The sequence below is a fragment of the Mastigoproctus giganteus genome, chromosome 1, assembly GCF_048544385.1.
Source record: "Mastigoproctus giganteus isolate SK-2022 chromosome 1, ASM4854438v1, whole genome shotgun sequence".
NCBI lineage: Eukaryota > Metazoa > Arthropoda > Arachnida > Uropygi > Thelyphonidae > Mastigoproctus > Mastigoproctus giganteus.
The window spans coordinates 49,324,843-49,341,925 of NC_143575.1; the positions used below are offsets into that span (position 1 = coordinate 49,324,843).

General features: G+C 37.2%; 1 protein-coding gene across 2 annotated transcripts in view; it reads left to right on the plus strand.

Annotated features, from left to right (window-relative positions):
• The first annotated feature begins 6,182 nt into the window (after positions 1–6,182).
• Positions 6,183–17,083, plus strand: part of LOC150090780 (putative polypeptide N-acetylgalactosaminyltransferase 10) — a 238,742-nt gene continuing 227,841 nt past the window's right edge. Inside the window, exon 1 of one of the 2 annotated variants that reach the window (XM_090372664.1) lies at positions 6,183–6,455. The gene's annotated coding sequence lies outside the window, so the exon portion shown is untranslated. The remainder of the gene's footprint in view (positions 6,456–17,083) is intronic. The other variant, XM_090372653.1, reaches the window with a different exon arrangement.

A 17,083-nucleotide genomic window follows, 5' to 3' on the forward strand; every position in this document is an offset into this window, starting at 1 on the left:
ATTCGGTGGTGTGATTGTATGAAACTGTTTTACGTGATTCAGTCTTTTGCCGCTGGTTGTCGTAGATGAAATCATGAATGTAGCTATTTAATGTTTCTGTTTTCGTAGAAATTCTTTGGAGAAGATAGCCATAATATGGCTTTTCTCCAACAGTCCGTGTTACAAAGCACAGTCGCTACAGAGTGGTGCGAAGAGCATAATGTGGTGAACCTGCTATTTCTATCCTAACAGCCCAGATCCAAAAGAAAACATCTTTGGAACGTTCCAGGACAACAATTTAGAGCCAGAACAAGAAGTCCTATTTCGGTCAGGGCAAGTATTTGAGCCTTCAAAAAGGAGTGGATTAAAGATTCCATTCCCTACACCACTAATAATTTGTAGAAAATGTACCCTACAGAGTGTAACTGATACCATTAAGGTTCAAGAAGTTCAGGTCGATATTAACTGTTTTTTACAGAGAGATTTTTTCGTTTTTTTTATTTAGCATGCCAAGACATGATGAAGGATAATGCAATTCATCTGCTTTCTCATTTTTTTTTGATAAATTTATAAAAAAAATTGATAATGCACTACAATGTACTTGAGAAATGCGAGTAGTTGGATTAAATTTATTTAATTTTTCATAGGAGAAAGGAAAAACAAGAGTTGAATTTCTTTGAAGTGATCTATTAAGAAAATCATGCCTGGGATCATGTACAGCATTCACAGTGTACTCTATTGTCTCTTAACATGTTCACAATGCTACATGGTGTTTTTAGTTCCGGTTGAATCTTCAATGGAAAACATCACACCATTCCAGCTTTATTAATGTTAAAAAAGAATAAAAACGTAATCTTATGGTTATCTTCTCATTTTCGTAATGTGTATGTTTTTTATTAATAAAAATTTCTGTTACTGCACCAGATAGAAAAGGTTCAAATCCCTCAATGATAAAAGGAAGTTTAATGGGCTTTTATCCAACGTGGCTGAGTTAGTATCAGGTGAGGATCACATGATGTTTTGTTTTCAGGAAACTCAGGTTATTCGTCAAAACACAACAAACCGATTGAAGGATACACACAGTTTACAGAAACTACACACTGATGCCTCATGGCTTTAGTTGCTCCCACATCGAGTAGAAAAGGTTCAAAATCCCCAATGATACAAGGAAGTTTTATGGGTTGCTTTTTGCAATGTGGCTCAATTGGTCTCAGGTGAGGATCGCATGATGTTTTTTTTTTTTTTTTTTCAGGAAACTGAGGTTGTTCTTCCAGAAAACAGCAAACCGAATGAAGAATACACACAATTTACAGAAACTATGCACTGACGTCCCATGGCTTTAATTGCTCTGGCACTTAAGGGATTTCTTGTCGGGTACTCATAGAACTAATCCAACGCTGCAGGGCTACAGCCCTGCAACAGAGAGCACTGTTTTATTGAAAGAAGATACAATGTTCCATGTAACAATCTTCATTCAGAGGGCTCATGTCGTTGAACCTATTTCCCCATCCAAATATAATCTTTTAAGCATTCTTCCACTGGCATGCAAGCCTCCTTCATACAGTGGGGTTTGAAAGCCACATATTGATTACGTTATACAGACGCACCTCTCCGTGTGCATCGTGCAGTTGGAAACGTGATTTATTGGTATAAACGTTTCCAGTCTTGCTCTATTCAATGGTTCTGCTTCTGTGCCCAGTGTAAGCACTATTTCTGTGATGGGATATCAGCAAGAGTAGTCGACTAGGTCTTCGGGTGCAACAACTGAACTGTCCTAGTGTCTCATGCATGGTCCACAACGCGCTTGTGTTGTATTGTATTGTGATGGGTTGATCTTGTGCGGTACGTCTATTCCACCTGAACAGCACGTTGGACGCTCCTTTAATCTCTTTGATCAACAACACATGGCTAACCTCTATGGGACCTCCAGCTGGTAGTTGTTCAGGTTTGCTCTACTTAGTGGTGTCCCAAGAAATTTTGTTAGGGGGTATTCGTATCTTCCCAAAATAAACATACCACACACATATACACTGTGCTGCCACTTTATTAGGTACACCTATCTAGTAGTTTGTTGAGCCTCCTTTAGCCTTCAAAACAGCCTGAATTCGTCTAAGCATAGATTGAACAAGATGCTGAAACGTTGTGCAGGAATGGAGTACCATGCAGACATGAGTGTGTCACGCAGTTCTTTGAGATTCGACGGTGTAGGCCTGCAATGAAGAGCCCTTTCCAGCTCATCCCAAAGATGTTCATTAATATCCGTGGACTGAGCGGGCCACTGCAGCAAAGAAAAGTCATTGTCATGTTCCTGGAACCATTCCATAGTGATTCGGGCTTTGTGCACCAGCGCATTATCCTGCTGGAAGTAACCATCTGACTGAGGATAAACTGTCAACATGAACGGATGCACTTGGTCAGCAACGATGTTTAGGTACGACGTGGCATTCAGACATGAATCTATGGGTATCAATGGACCCAAAGTGTGCCAAGAAAACATTTCCCACACCATAACACTGCCCACAACACCTTGCACAGTAGCCGTCAGACATGACGGGTCAATGGATTCATGTTGTTTTCGCCAAATTCTGAGCCTTCCATCAAAATGATGCACCAGGAACTTCGACTCGTCAGACCAAGCAACTGTTTTCCAATCCTCGATAGTCTATTGCTGGTGTTGCTGTGCCCACAGGAGGCGTGCTCTCTTGTTCTTCATTGATAACAAAGGTATGCGATATGGCCGTTGTCTGTTGTTGCCCATTCGCGACAAAGTGCGACTAGTGGTCCGTTGCGATATTTTGTTCTGCGCACCCAGGTTGTATTCTGACGTGATGTCCGACATTGTAGCCCGTCTGTTTGCTTGAACAATTCTAGCCATCCTCCTCTGACCTCTCTCATCAACAAGTGATTTTCTTCCACAGGTGTGCCGTTGAGAGGATGTTTTCTGTTCGTTGCATCATTCTCGATACACTCTTGAAACTGTGGTGCGTGAAAAGTTCAGGAGAACTGCCGTTTCAGAGATGCTTTGTCCAGCACGTCTTGCGCCTGCTACCATGCCACGTTCGAAGTCCGTTAGATTACTCCTTTTCCCCATTCTTGCTACGATTTTTACGCTTAACTGATACTATAAAGGTTGTTCTGCTGCATTTATATCCACAACTGTTGTCATGTGGCTTGCAATGTTGTGGGACATACTGTTTGTGTGCACAGCAGGGGTGTACCTAATAAAGTGGCAGCACAGTGTGTATATATATATATGTGCTCATTGGTCACTGAATTATGACCACTCCAGGCATAATGGACTATACTGCATATCTCGTAGAATAAAAAGCCAAAAAGCTTCGCACGCTAGAGAAATCGTAATTTTCATCTGATCATGCATGTCAAAGTGATTAAGTAACAGTTATGGGACGTTAGTAAAGATATCAAGGAGTGTCAAAAGGGCACTGCAAGAGCTCGTGCATCAGGTGCTTCCATAGCGAACACGGCACTTCATGTCGGTTGCTTACGGACATTGCGGTTAAGTGTACAAAGAATGGTGTCGAACAGGTCAAACCACCTCCCGCCGACAGAACTGGAAAGGATTACACACGGTGGATATTCTTGGTGAATGAAGGGTGCAGTATCTTGTGTGGACTTAACTACAGGCCACTATGCGACAGTTGACACCGCAATACAATATGAGGTTGCAAGAATAGTGTCCTAAATGAAGATGTACCTCACACTCATACGTATAGGGTTCTAAGTTAGACGACCTAAGAGACACCCTGTCCTCTGAGCTTATCATTGTCGACAGCGAATGCTGTGGTGTCAACAACACGCTGGTTGTTGACACCAGCGTTCTGGAGACCGGAAACGAGTGTGCTGGTCAGATGAGTCCAAATACGTGGTGTAATACGCCAAAGGGCGCCTTCATGTGTGTGGCGCAAGCGACACGAGTCCATGTTGCCCACTGTCAAGGCTGTCGTTGCTTAAGGCACATTATAGCCTTAGTTGCTAATGCGCCAATAAAACCCAAGAACCAACCATCGTTGATTAATATGGGACATGTTTTGCTGGCAAGAACTTTGACTCCTGGTGCGTATGGACCAACGTTTCACAGGTGAGGTCCTCGAGCAGCTCTTAGGACACCATGTGCACCCTGCCCGCACTGTGCACGAGTATTTCGAGTAACACATTGAAGATATCACCATCTTGATTGGCCTCCAAATTCGCCTTAGCTCAGTCCAGTTGAACACCTGTGCGATGTTTTGGAAAGGGAAGTGAGGCGTAAGGACACGCAACCGTCACCTATTCCGACACTCTGGAATAGGATCTGCAGGCATGGCTGCAGATCCATACGGGTGTCTTCAGGCATGTAGTGGAGTCTAGCGGCTGTTATCCGTGCGAATGGTGGCCCAACACGGTATTAGGTAAAACCATTTAAAAACTATTTATTAGAGTCACCCATAATGCTAATTCAACTACCCGTGTGTATTAGGTCTGTAAATTGCGTGTATTCTCTGGTCGATTTGCCTGTTTTGCTGGATGAAAAACTCCGGGTTCTGGGGGAAAAACCTTATTAACTACTCCTGAGACCGACTAACTCAGCCACGGAGTGAAAAAAGCCCATAAAAGTTTCTCGCGTCATCGACGGGATTCGAACCCGGGCCTTTTCCACCCGCTAATGGTATTAAGTAAGTGGTAATTATTCAGTCATCAGTGAGTGTATGTACATGTTGAAGGTCTGTTTAAAATTTCATGTTCTCAATTTTTATTTAGTTCCGCACTATACCACTAAAAGAACAACTTAGATCGAATGTATATGATAAAAAAAAAACATCAGTCCCATCAATAAGCAGCAATAATGAAACCTCGTGCGATAAAGCAATCAATGCTTGAATAATTTTCACTTTATCAGTTTTCTTGGAAAAGTTTTCGCGCATAGAACGGTGGTTAAAATCGCTGTTTATCTATACCTTCTGTCTCTTTCTGTATGGGCAAGAGGGAGTTCCATCAGGGGCCCCACGACCAAGTAGTACTGATGGCGCAGTTGTGGTGGCGCTTTATCCCGAACATTATGTATGTATACAAATCCTCTACCATATGGAAAATTCTGGGTTTGAATCTTGTTAAGCCGGAAAGAATTTTTATCGGCTCTTTTCTCACCGTGGCACAGTTATCCGATCTGTTACCACGGTTGTAGCTAAATACAAATTTCAGTGGAGGCTTGCCGGACTTTGATGGAGACTTTTAATTAGAACAAAGTTTAACTCTAGCCATTCCGGTTAACCGAAATGGCTAGAGTTAGAAGAATAACGATTAAGAAGAAATATGAACAGTCCATTATAAACTAAATAATAAGCGACGACGTTTATGGTGCAAAGGCAAATGATGCGTGCCTTGTTCACAAGTGTACGTCTCTGCAGTCCAGGCGATAACGGGGCCATTTTCCCCTTCAACGTATTTTGACTATGGACTTAGGGACAGCACAAAGTTTTCTCGGGAAGGATACGCCTACCCGGACTACGGCCCTGCTTCTAGTGTGGTTTGCCTTTCATCACCTCTGGCGATATGATGAATGAGAATATAAGGTTTTTCATCCGGCTAAAATAGGTAAACCATCATGTAATAGACGTAAAGTGACACCTCAATCTTTATTTAGCATTAGCAAAAAAAAAAGTAACAACATAATTAAATATTAATTTTAAATGGTGGTAACATCACATTAATAGTAATAATTATTTATTCTTAGTTATACTGTGTTAACTATAATAATAAGCATAATAAACTAGGCTAGTTATTTCTTGTTAAGAAGCGTAATAATAAATCAGTTGATTAATTATTTATGGAAATGTTATTATCCCCCTCCCCAAGGGTAAATCCCAAATTATGGAATGCAATTTTATTACTTTTTAATCCCCTTCCCCCTTTCCCAACACTTCATAACAATAACCTTTATGCTCTCCCTATTATTAGGTAAAGAAATACTACAATTCAACTATCAATTTATTTATTTATTTTTAATGAAAAACCTGCGAAATATTCGTGGGGGTACTCCGTTTTCCCTAATACATCATATTATTTTTACCTGACCACGACCCTCGTGACGTAATTCGATAGCCTTTTCTGTTTTTCCAAAATTTTAGCAAAATATCTTAGTTGCACATTTGTTCAATAGATGGCAGAGTACTCAACGTAGCCGAAATAACAATAAGTAAACGTCAACTGTGTGGTATTTTGATGTGGTGGCACTAAAGCACCCGGCAGATGTGAACTCATTCACACTACAAGCAGGCAGGTAACGGTGGGTGGTATCGCGGTGATGGTTGTTGCGTGGTCTTTGGTGTCTTTGGATGATCCGTGTCGTGCTTATTAAAGTTTGAAGGAGTCAAGGGATGCGAACTAGTTGCTAGTAAAGTTAAAGTACCACGTGGTTACTAAGCTTATGTCGTGTATATATATCTATGTATATGGAACTGATATTCTTGTTCCTCTAGGTAAGTGGTGTACATTCAGAATTAAGTTTTTGCTTTTTTCCCCTTCTAATCGCTTTGGTTAAAAGAAGCTTTACGTTAAATCTTCACAAAGTGAATATATGTCTAATTGTTCGCATAAATATGTTACAGAAATCAATGAATTGCGAATGTAGCTAAAATATGTGATGATGGTAATGAAAACTTGAAGTTAAAATGTTTTAAAGTAACTTAGAAATGAAGTAATTAATCTCTCAGAATTTTACTGTTTCCTCGTTTACGAAATTTTTATCTCTGTAGTTAGCCTCAGGCGCTTACCAGTAAATACACTGCAAATTGTGATAACCTTGACATATCCCCACATATACTTCCCGGTGGAGAAATCAGACAAGTACATAACGATTTCTCTTTCTTTTGTCGTAATTCTGGTCTTCGAATAGAATAAATAATATCTTTTGAATTAACTTGTTGGGTTTGTTTATCTGGCAAAGGTTTAAATAAACTTAATTTTGCTGAATTTTATTAATTGCCGCTTCGTGTAACACTGATAAAATTAGTATTTTTTGAAGTAGTACAATTTGCAGCACAATGCTTTTATGATGATGACGACTTCCATTTAGAAAACGAAGTAAAATTCCGTTTCTTTATCCTATAATGCTGTTGGGCTTGTAATAGTCATTGTGACTACTACAAGTGTGGAAACTGGAAAGGGACATAACCTGTTGTAGAACACACTTCATAAGATGTAACATCGATCAGCCCTTTAGTGAATGTAGAATATCCGAATATCACATGGCAATTTAAATCAGATAATTCACAACGCAGATAAATTATTGCATCTGCCATTTGTGCATCAGGTAAATGGGCAAGAGAAAGAATATACCGTAAGCAACGAAAGGGCTATAAATACTAAAGACAACCCCTGTTGGTTTCACTCCGTTTTATTTATTTGTTTTTTGTTAGTTTGTTTGTATTAAATGCACGTCCAAGAGTGAAGGGAGATGACAGAACAAATTTTATTGATTTTTCTCAAGTGCAAAGTTTGAATATTGTAATAGAATATAACACCTCACCAGTATGAACAAAGTTTATTTTTATTCAACAATAAAGTAGAGATAATTCAGCTGTTACTTAAAATTACCCGCTAAACAAATGAAATATGGATAACAGTGGCAATAGATTACACCATATATATAAAATTTGTTTGTAATTAGATAGACGGCTGGTCAGATTTTGTTGATCCTTTTGAAAATGAACTGAGAATCACATGTAATTTTTAACGTCTGCATTGAAATATAACCCCACACCATTTATTATTCAACAACAAGGATATTTTTCCCTCATCTGAATACTTTGTTTTTTGTTGGAGCTTGAAATTTGTGAATGGGTTAAAAATATTGAAACAAAATTAAAAATATAAAACACTGTATTAAACCTCTGATGGTTATTCCATTTCGAAATAACTCCCATCTAATTCAGTATACTTGTTCCATTCCTCCACATATTTTATAAATACTTCAGAGAAGCCATTCTTTGAGAGAGAATGTAAGGTACCCCAAGTGATGTGTTTTAGCTCAGTGTGTGATGGAAAGTGGTGACCTTTTAAGTTCACTCTTGAGCTTAGGAAATAGGAAAAAAGTCACAAGGGAAAAGATCTGACATGTTTAGGGAGTGGAGAACTATTTTGATGTCATAACTCATGCAGAATTTCCTCAACAAGTAAAGTTGTGTTGCGCACTCTTGTGATGCAATAGCCACTTACTATCCAGTTACTTTAAAATCAAGTTTTTTTTTTTTTTTTCTGGTCCACTTTCTAATTCAGTTTCATTAGGAGATCACCATAATATTTTTCAGACACAGTATAGTACTTTTTTTACAGTATGAGTAAATAATGTCTTTCATATTGAACAAGGTGAAGATCATATTCTTGCTAATAGATTTAATGGATGTTCCTTTTTTGGAGGTGGAGATATGCGATTCTGCCACTGCAAACTGTTGTTGTTTTGATTCAGCTAGGAGCAGTGGAACCAGGCACCTCACCAGTGATTATTCTTCTTAAAAATTCATTTTTCTGGTGTAAGTTTTTTGGAGGTGAACATAGATATCAACTGTAACCTGCCCTTTGTTCAGACATTAAGGGGTTGAGGGACCCAATGTGAACAAACATGTATCATTACTAAATGTTCTTACAAAATTCATTTTGTGCACCCATCATTAATACTCAAGGCCTCTGCAAGTTTTCTGACTGTAATTTATCTGTCTTCAAGGATGACAGCAGATGCTGTATCAATAATCCCATTGGTTATTGGATGCTTATGAGATAGTGTCCTTAGACAGTGTTTTGTTCTGTGCTGGATCTTCTATTTTGAACCATTTATGCCATCTAAATACAGTGGATCTGGATGCAGCAGTCTCCCCATAGGTTTTTAGCTAAAATTTTTAATGTTTCAGTTGGCATTGTTGTTTTGTTCAACAGGCCACAGAATTGCACTGTTATTTTCCTTCTGGATATGTTATCCTCGTTCGAGTTTGAGGTTGATTTTTAAAAATGATTGCATTCTTGAAGAGATGCAAGTCTGCATCTCTAAATAGTTTGAGATGAATATCTGATAAGTTTAAATGTATAGTTTTCATTAATAATCATTCTACATTTTGTGTAATGAAATTAGTGTCAACTTTTTTTTATTTAAATAGTATATACTACCAATAAAGACCAGTGATCTGAGGTTCAGATGTAATTTGAAATTTTGGGTGTGTTGTGAGACAAAATGTAAGGCATAAAAGCAGTCTTCCTTTTTTCATAGAAGATTCAGCAGCAGAAAATGGATGAATAGCTAACCTGATGCTGTGTGTGCCCATCCTACTTCTAAAAAAAATAAGAAGGTATTAATCATGCTGGGCAGTTTTCTGATAAATGATTGACATCACTTGCAAGCGCATTCCTCTCCACTCAAATTTTATTTTCATCACTGGGGAAAAGTTTTTTTTTTCTTTTGTGCTTATCTGGAATCTAGATTATAAGGTATAAGGTATGTTAGTGTCTAACGGCTCCTGGGATTTCTCCCATCTCCGCAGGTGTACATTGTATCGGGGCCAGAGATTTGAAGTGTGTGGGGGTCATGTGCTGTGTATTGTGTTGTGCCCTTTGTTCCTCCGGTCTATTAGCCGCCGAGCCCCTAGTGGGACCCGACGTTACCACACCATGCCACGGGGAGGCTGACCGGGTGTACCACTGTAGCTAGAGTACTCTGGCGGGTCCTGCCACCTACTTTCCTGGGATTTCAGTGGCTAGGACCAGATTTAAGAATGAGATGATCGCTGATAACTTGTTCTAGGGCCAAATAGGTCGGGCAGTAATTTTGATGTTTTTAGATTTAGACCTGTGGGGGCATGAGTGTGTGTGTATATAAAAATATATATACACACACACCCACACACAAATATATATATAAACTAAAAAAAAAAAAAAAAAACGTTGTGCAAGAGAAAAGTAAGGGAGGAAGGCAAAAAGACTGGAGGGTAGGAAACAGAAGAAAGGGGCCAATAGAGAAGATGGCCCCTGATGACAGTGTGGCATGCCCAACGCCTCACCAGAGAGAAGAGTGGGGTGGCGGGTGGACGAAAACCACCTCCCCACAAAAAAAAAATAAATAAAAATAAAAAATAATAATAATAAATAAAAAAAAAAAAAAAAATCATTCTGTAAGAGAAAAATAGGGGGGGGGGGAAGTAAAGAACGGATGGCAGGAAACAGAAGAAAGCCGGAAAAAAAAAAAAAAAAAAAAAATGAGAGTGAGATATACCCCGCAAGTTCAGGGTAGGTACAGCTAGCACGGCCAGTCAGTTGCAGCCGACAACTTGCTGGAAATCCAGCAGTGTGAGTGCTGCTATGGTGGATGGGTCATGTTCAGTAAGGTCTAGTTCAGGTGCCGTCATTGGGACTCCATTTGGTGAGTCTTTGTCGCATCCAGACTGAAGGCTGGTCCAGTAGTCCATCAGAACGAACAGTGGGGGAATCTAGATTAGTAGAAAGAAACTGATAATCATTATTTCTAATGTAGATATATATTTTCAAATATATCTAATTTTAGAATCAGTATATCATTTGCTGCTGTAATAATTATGGTAATTAATTGCTTAAAGTTTGGCTACTGGGATAATTGCTATTTATTAGCTTAATAGAAGTTGAAATGTTCTTTCAATATTGTTGTATTCTTGCACTGCATTAATAATTGCCTGCCACAATGGTTAAAGCAGAGAGTTAGGTATAGGTAAGTTCAAAGCAGAATTGGATAGTCACTTGGGTAGACTGTAAATTTTTTTTTTTTTTTTTTTCATTTATTCAGTAAAGCAGGGGGAATGATGAATAATCACCCCCCCCCTTTTTTTTTTGGAATATGCAGAAAAAGTGTTCCTTGCATCATTTAGCCTTATAATACCAATACTACTAATAATAATCCAGTGTGTGTGTGTTTTTACATTTGCAGTAAAAATGCATTCTTTGTACATAGTATAAGATATGGCATACATTTTAGACTTCAAGTTTTCTTTTTACAAGGCATGTTATCTGGGCCACATCAAAACTTTTAAGTGCTTGGGTGAAAACCAGAAAATTTTGCCTTTTTTAACTGCATAAAAAGGTCCCACTCATTTTGTAGCCTCTGGATGCAATTACTTTCCAGATTCCATCATAACATGGCCACAGGTGTCATTGTATCATTCACTTTCCAAGATTAAGGCATATATTATACAATATGCACTCCAATAGTGAAATTAGTATGCTGATAGTTAATGTAATATGCAGAATCATAAATGGTACTGAATAGAGATACAATTTTTATACCATGAAAACACTGTCATATAGGAAAAATATTGCAATTTTTTCCATTCAAATTAATAAAAAATTGTAATGTGCCACCTTTTTACAATTTTTTTTCTTAACTTCATAAAGTTACTTAATGACAAATTAAACAAATTGAAAATTTACATTTTGCTAGTAAAACGTTAAGTTGTAATCAGAAATTGTTATTAGTAATGGTAAATGAAGCATGAAAGCATGTTATACAGCATCATCAGAAAAAAAATCTTCCCATTTCACCTATCCATCCTCCAATAGTTTTAGTTCTTCCTTGAATTTATTCAAGCTGTCCACTTCCACAACAACAGATGGGAGAAGACTTTAGTCAGCCACCCACTGACTAAAGGCAAACTTCTGCATATTCACGTTCTTCTGTGACCATCATTCCTCAGTTTGAGCAAGAGGAAGAATCCCATCAGCATTGAACTTTCTCAATCCATTCAAAGCTTTTAAGTTAGATCACCTTGCAAGTGCCTTGACTCCAGGTGCTGCAATTTACAGAACTGAAGACTTTCTTGGTAAAAATATCCCTTTGTTCTCCTCATCAATCTTGTTGCCTTTCTCTATACCTGTTCAGGCAGCTCTACGTTCTTCCTAAAATGAGGCCTCCAGACCTACCTGTATACAGTACTCAAGATGTGGCATGACCATTGCCCTATACAATGAGATAATCACCTCCATCTTCCTGCTACCAAAATTCCTGTATATCATTGACAAAACCCCATGAGCTGTTCCTGACAGCCTGTCAGATATGTTCATATCTGAATGCATAATTACCTGCAGGTTTTTCATTTTCCACTACCTTGTGTTCTAGTACCACACAGTTGGTAATTACTCTTGGGTTACCTATATGCAGTGCTTTAGCATTGGGTTACCTATATGCAGTGCTTTAGCATTGGGTTACCCATATGCAGTGCTTTAGCATTTTTCAATGTTAAACTTTAATTGCCATTCTTCAGCCCATCTGCCTAGTTTCTGTTGCAGAAGCATACTTCAACAATATCATTAATAAATACAAAAAAAAAAAAAAATGGTCCCAGCATCTCACACACACACACACACACACACACACACACACACACACACACACACACACACACACACACACACACACACACAAGGAGCAGATTTGCCGCAGAGAACAGGTTCATGAAATGAATGAAGCAAAAAAAATTGTTCAGTCAGTATTAATTTTTATTACAGTAGACTGTCGAAATAACAGCACCACAAATAATGGAACATTCGAGCTAACGGCACATTGAGATTGGATGTTACATACGATGCAGATGTCTTGCAGTGCCAAAAAAAGAAAATGGCAAGTCATGCGATTACTGTATCTGTTCACGTTCACCATTTTGAAAGTGAATTCTGCACTGATATCATGGATTATACTGCTGTTTTACATTTATTTTAAATTAAAAACCTTCACTATAGCTCCTAAAGTTAATAAACCTTATACAGAGAAGAAAAGAACAACAACATTAAAGCTTAGTGACAAGCTTGATATAATCCAAACTATTACATTAGGGTCACTTGGAAAGTTAATTCATATACCTTTTGTGTATTGTGTCTGTAAATTTCGTGTGTTCTCTGGTCAATTTGCCTGTTTTTCTGGATGAAAAACCCCAGTTTCTTGGGGGGATGGAAACCTTGCTATCTACGCCTGAGACTGACTAACTCAGCCACAGTGAAAAAAAGCCCATAAAAGTTCCCTGCATCATCGATGGGATTTGAACCCATGCCCTTTCCACCTGGTATGGGGAGGATGGTGACAATACCCACTGTGTGCTACCACACAGATTAAACTTGATATAACAGAGCGTAAACAGGAGTATATTAATGGCAAAATATAACATTGGATTGTCAAAATTTTTATGCTTTCATGTGCAGTTAATAAAATTGCATTCTTAATCTATTTCTTATTTATCCTCATTATTTCTACATTAAATATATTAAAAATAAAAAACCTAGATAATGGAACAATTGAAGTAATGGCACCTTGAATTCCTGAAGGTGCCATTATTCTGAAAGTCTTCTGTATTTATTTTTATCATATATATTTTAAAAATATTATTTATTCTGAAAATTGTAGCATCTAGAGACTAGACACCTGTGGTGTGATCTGATTGAGGTGTTTAAGGTTTGATTGGATTAAGTAAAGCTGAATGTGAATGTCATTATTCTGCTTGCTGAGACTGCACACCATTAGGGGACATAAACTTAAGTTGAAGGATAGATGTGAGGAAGTTTGCCTTCAATCAACACGTATTTGATTGTTGGAATAGACTCCATCTGTTGTTGTGGAAATTTTGAATAAGTTCAAGGAAGAACTAGGCAAATTCTTGGTGGGTATGGATGGATGAAGTGTGTATTTTTTTTTTTTTTTTTTTTTTTTGCTGATGCTATAAAAGCTTGCTTTCTTGCATCATTTGCCATTTACTACTGCTATTACTATTTCAACAGTGAAAGGTTTCTGGCTGGTTAATTGACTGAGTGACTGCTGTAACCATTTTGATTTGAATTAGAGGAATTATTGTATATTCCAGTGCATAAAAGTCAACTTCTAATTTTTTTTTGTCTTAAATTCTTTCTTGATCATATAATTTGATCCCTTTCTTATCTTTTAAGCTAACCTCTCTTTTGCATCTCATATAGTGGTGTATTTGAGTAAAATCTGCATTAAGTACTACTGTCTAGTAAACTTTCAAGATTGCTTTTTTTTTTTTCTTCAAGAACTCAAATTAAAACCAAAAACATATCCCCTGATGAAATTCTATTAACTGTTTTCATCTGATAAAGAAGATAAACAAATATTTGGGTTTTGAAAGGTGAGCAACAATGTAACCTTTGGTGAAGGTCACACACACTGAGTATAAAATCCTAAACTTGAATTAAAAGGCTTTTGCACCATATTAGAAAGACATGAATTAATACCAATAGATTTACAATATAAGTTGACCTTAAAAATTTTAGTGCTTCAAAGGTTGACTTGGTTTTTGTTTTTTTTTGGTTTTTAGGAGCATTAGCAACTAAGGCCATATTGCTCCAGGATATGCGGTGGTCATTCCCTGACCTTTCCGTATTTGATGGTGATGGGCTCGAACCTCGGTCTAATCAAGGAGCATGTGATACGCACTACTGCTCCTTCCCACCTGGCTACGGAGGCGCCCAAGGTTGACTTATACAAAAAAATGTACATCAGAAACTGAATGTCTATATGATTGCGAATGGAAATAATTGGGATGATTGGTGTTAATTGTTTAATATAGACAATTTATTGTCTATATTCATCCCAGATGTAGGAACAGTATTCGGTGATAAGACATATTTGAACAAAATTTAGAATTTATTTTGAAGAAAAAATTCTAAAGAGTGAAATAAAAAAAAAACTGAGTTTTCAGTTATTTAGGGAAGTATATATTGGTTTTGTGCCCAGAAAGGGATCTTTAGTATTAGTAATGGCCACATGGTGCAAGGAAGCCTATAGCTTAATGCTGCACCAGCCAAAAAAATAATAATAAATAAATGATCAAATAAATAAATCTAGAGATCATGTTATTTTTACTTGAGCATTTAAATGGTTATTAGACCCAGTTAATGCTTTCTGCTAAATTCTTAAAAAAACATTTTAATAAACTAGTGAAGGGTGTATTTTTCTGGCTTCGGTATAGAGTTATCTTCACTATATTGAGAATCCACAAATTTATTTATTATTTGTGTTCTAGGAGAGCTATTTGTGCTGCAAAGTACTATCATCTAAATCAGATGTACAAGGTATGGCATGGATGCTGGCCATAGGCCCTGTCAAGGTTTTACTTGACCTGCAAAATAATTTTGAAAAATCATTGCTCCTGAAATTAGACATCCTAGAGGCAAAATATGGAACTAAAGCTTCAAGGCTGTTTGAATAAGCATGCGCCCAATGTTTTGATATACAAGAGACAGCTGCAAGCTGTCTCTTATATATCAAAGATTAGAGATTTACTTCTAGAAGTTTAGATGGTGGTAGTTTATTTTTTTTTATTGATCTTTTTAATTAAATTTAAAAATATACATTTCTTATTAATGTTAAATGCTTCAGTTTAGTTAGTTTTTTTTTTTTTTTTTTTAAGGAAAACATTATGGGTTTTCATTATCTCTTACTGAGCAAAAGAAACATTTAAACCAACCATCCCTTACTTGGCCTGCAGAATCTCAGTAAATTTCCAATGCAGCCCATCATCATAAAAAAAAAAAAAGGAAAACAAAAGGAAAGGGTTATTCGAAAGAACAAACCATCATGCTACTCCAGCAATAAAAAATAAAAAGCAATTGCACATAAAAAATTTGTAAATATTCTGTTTACACTCGGGGACAACCACATGGTCAAAGGAGTTCACAAGATAGAGAGAGAGAATACAAAAAACAGCACCATATTTAGTAGTCATGGGCTTAAACTGCGGTCACTCAAGGTGCACATATTTATGTTCCCTCGCACATGACACTCTGCTACGGTGGCCTATAGTAGTTAGCTCTATAGCTCTCCTAGTAAACTTCCATGAGATGAAGTTTACTAGGAGGGCCTTTGTGCGTACTTGATCAAACCCTTTCAAATATTAAGAACTGTTAATTTCTCCGAATTTTTTTCATGGTAAATGCATTTGTTCCAGTATGAGCAACATAAACAAGAAGATTCCTTATGAATTTAGGGAAACAATTCTTATAGTAATCTTATTAATCTCTATCCCTCGTTGCTTCCCTAAATGTAACACAACTACTATTCATCTTTTGTTGATGAATTGGCAACTGGTCCTTTATTTGTTATCATTTACATAATTTATCTCTCTTCCTTCCCTGAAATTGCTTACACTGTATCTGTTAGTCCCCTCCACTTGTTTCTCTTTATGCTTTGCTCCTATCAGTTATGCACCTTTCATCTAGAAATGGCACATTCTGAAACACATTTTTCAGAAAATACACTACTAGTGTAATTGACCGAATTATTTACAGTATTGTAGATGTAAAGGTGAAGCTGGGCCGGTGGGATGGGTAGAGGGATGCCAGTTGATGGATAGGAATGTCTGTAAATGTCAAGCAATTATAGAAAATACAGATGCCATTGCTCCTGTGATATTTTTTAAAAGGAAAAAAAAATTACTGCATAGTCACTTAGAGAAAGTTGCTGGGGAAAGGGTACATGGGAGATATGATCCCAATTCAAAACACAGTAAAAATAACACAAAAAAAAGTAAAAAAAGTAGACTCTATCAGATGTATGGTTACGTGCAAAGTTTTAAGGTAGTTTAGGGGCTGGTTATTAATGATTTTCTTTATTTTATAAAGGGTTATAGAAACAAATAATTACAATACAATGACTGATTTGTAAAGAAAATACAGTAAATGAATCTGGTAGAAGGAGATAAAGAGATTTTGAGTCAAAAGAGATCAAAAATAGTTAGCATCCCATGTCAGTAGACATTCTTTTCAGTCACACTCCTTTTAGCTACTTTTTTTTTTTTTTTTTTTACTTTAGTGACTTTGTTGTTGAAGTAAAAAACTTCATCCAGTGCATCATCCAATGGAAACAAAAGCTGCAAGTCCAAAGAAACAGGACCGGGCTGTATAGTGAATGGGGCAAAACTTAGTCCAACACAGTTTTGCAGTTACTTCTTTGTTTGCAAATTGGCATGCAGGCTTGCTTTGTCATGTAGGAGGATTTGTTCCTTGTCTTTTCTGGTGGGACTTGCTGTAAATAGCTCATGGGTTTATTCAATGTAATGTGTGCTTCACAGTATGTGGTTTGTCCATATTGCCC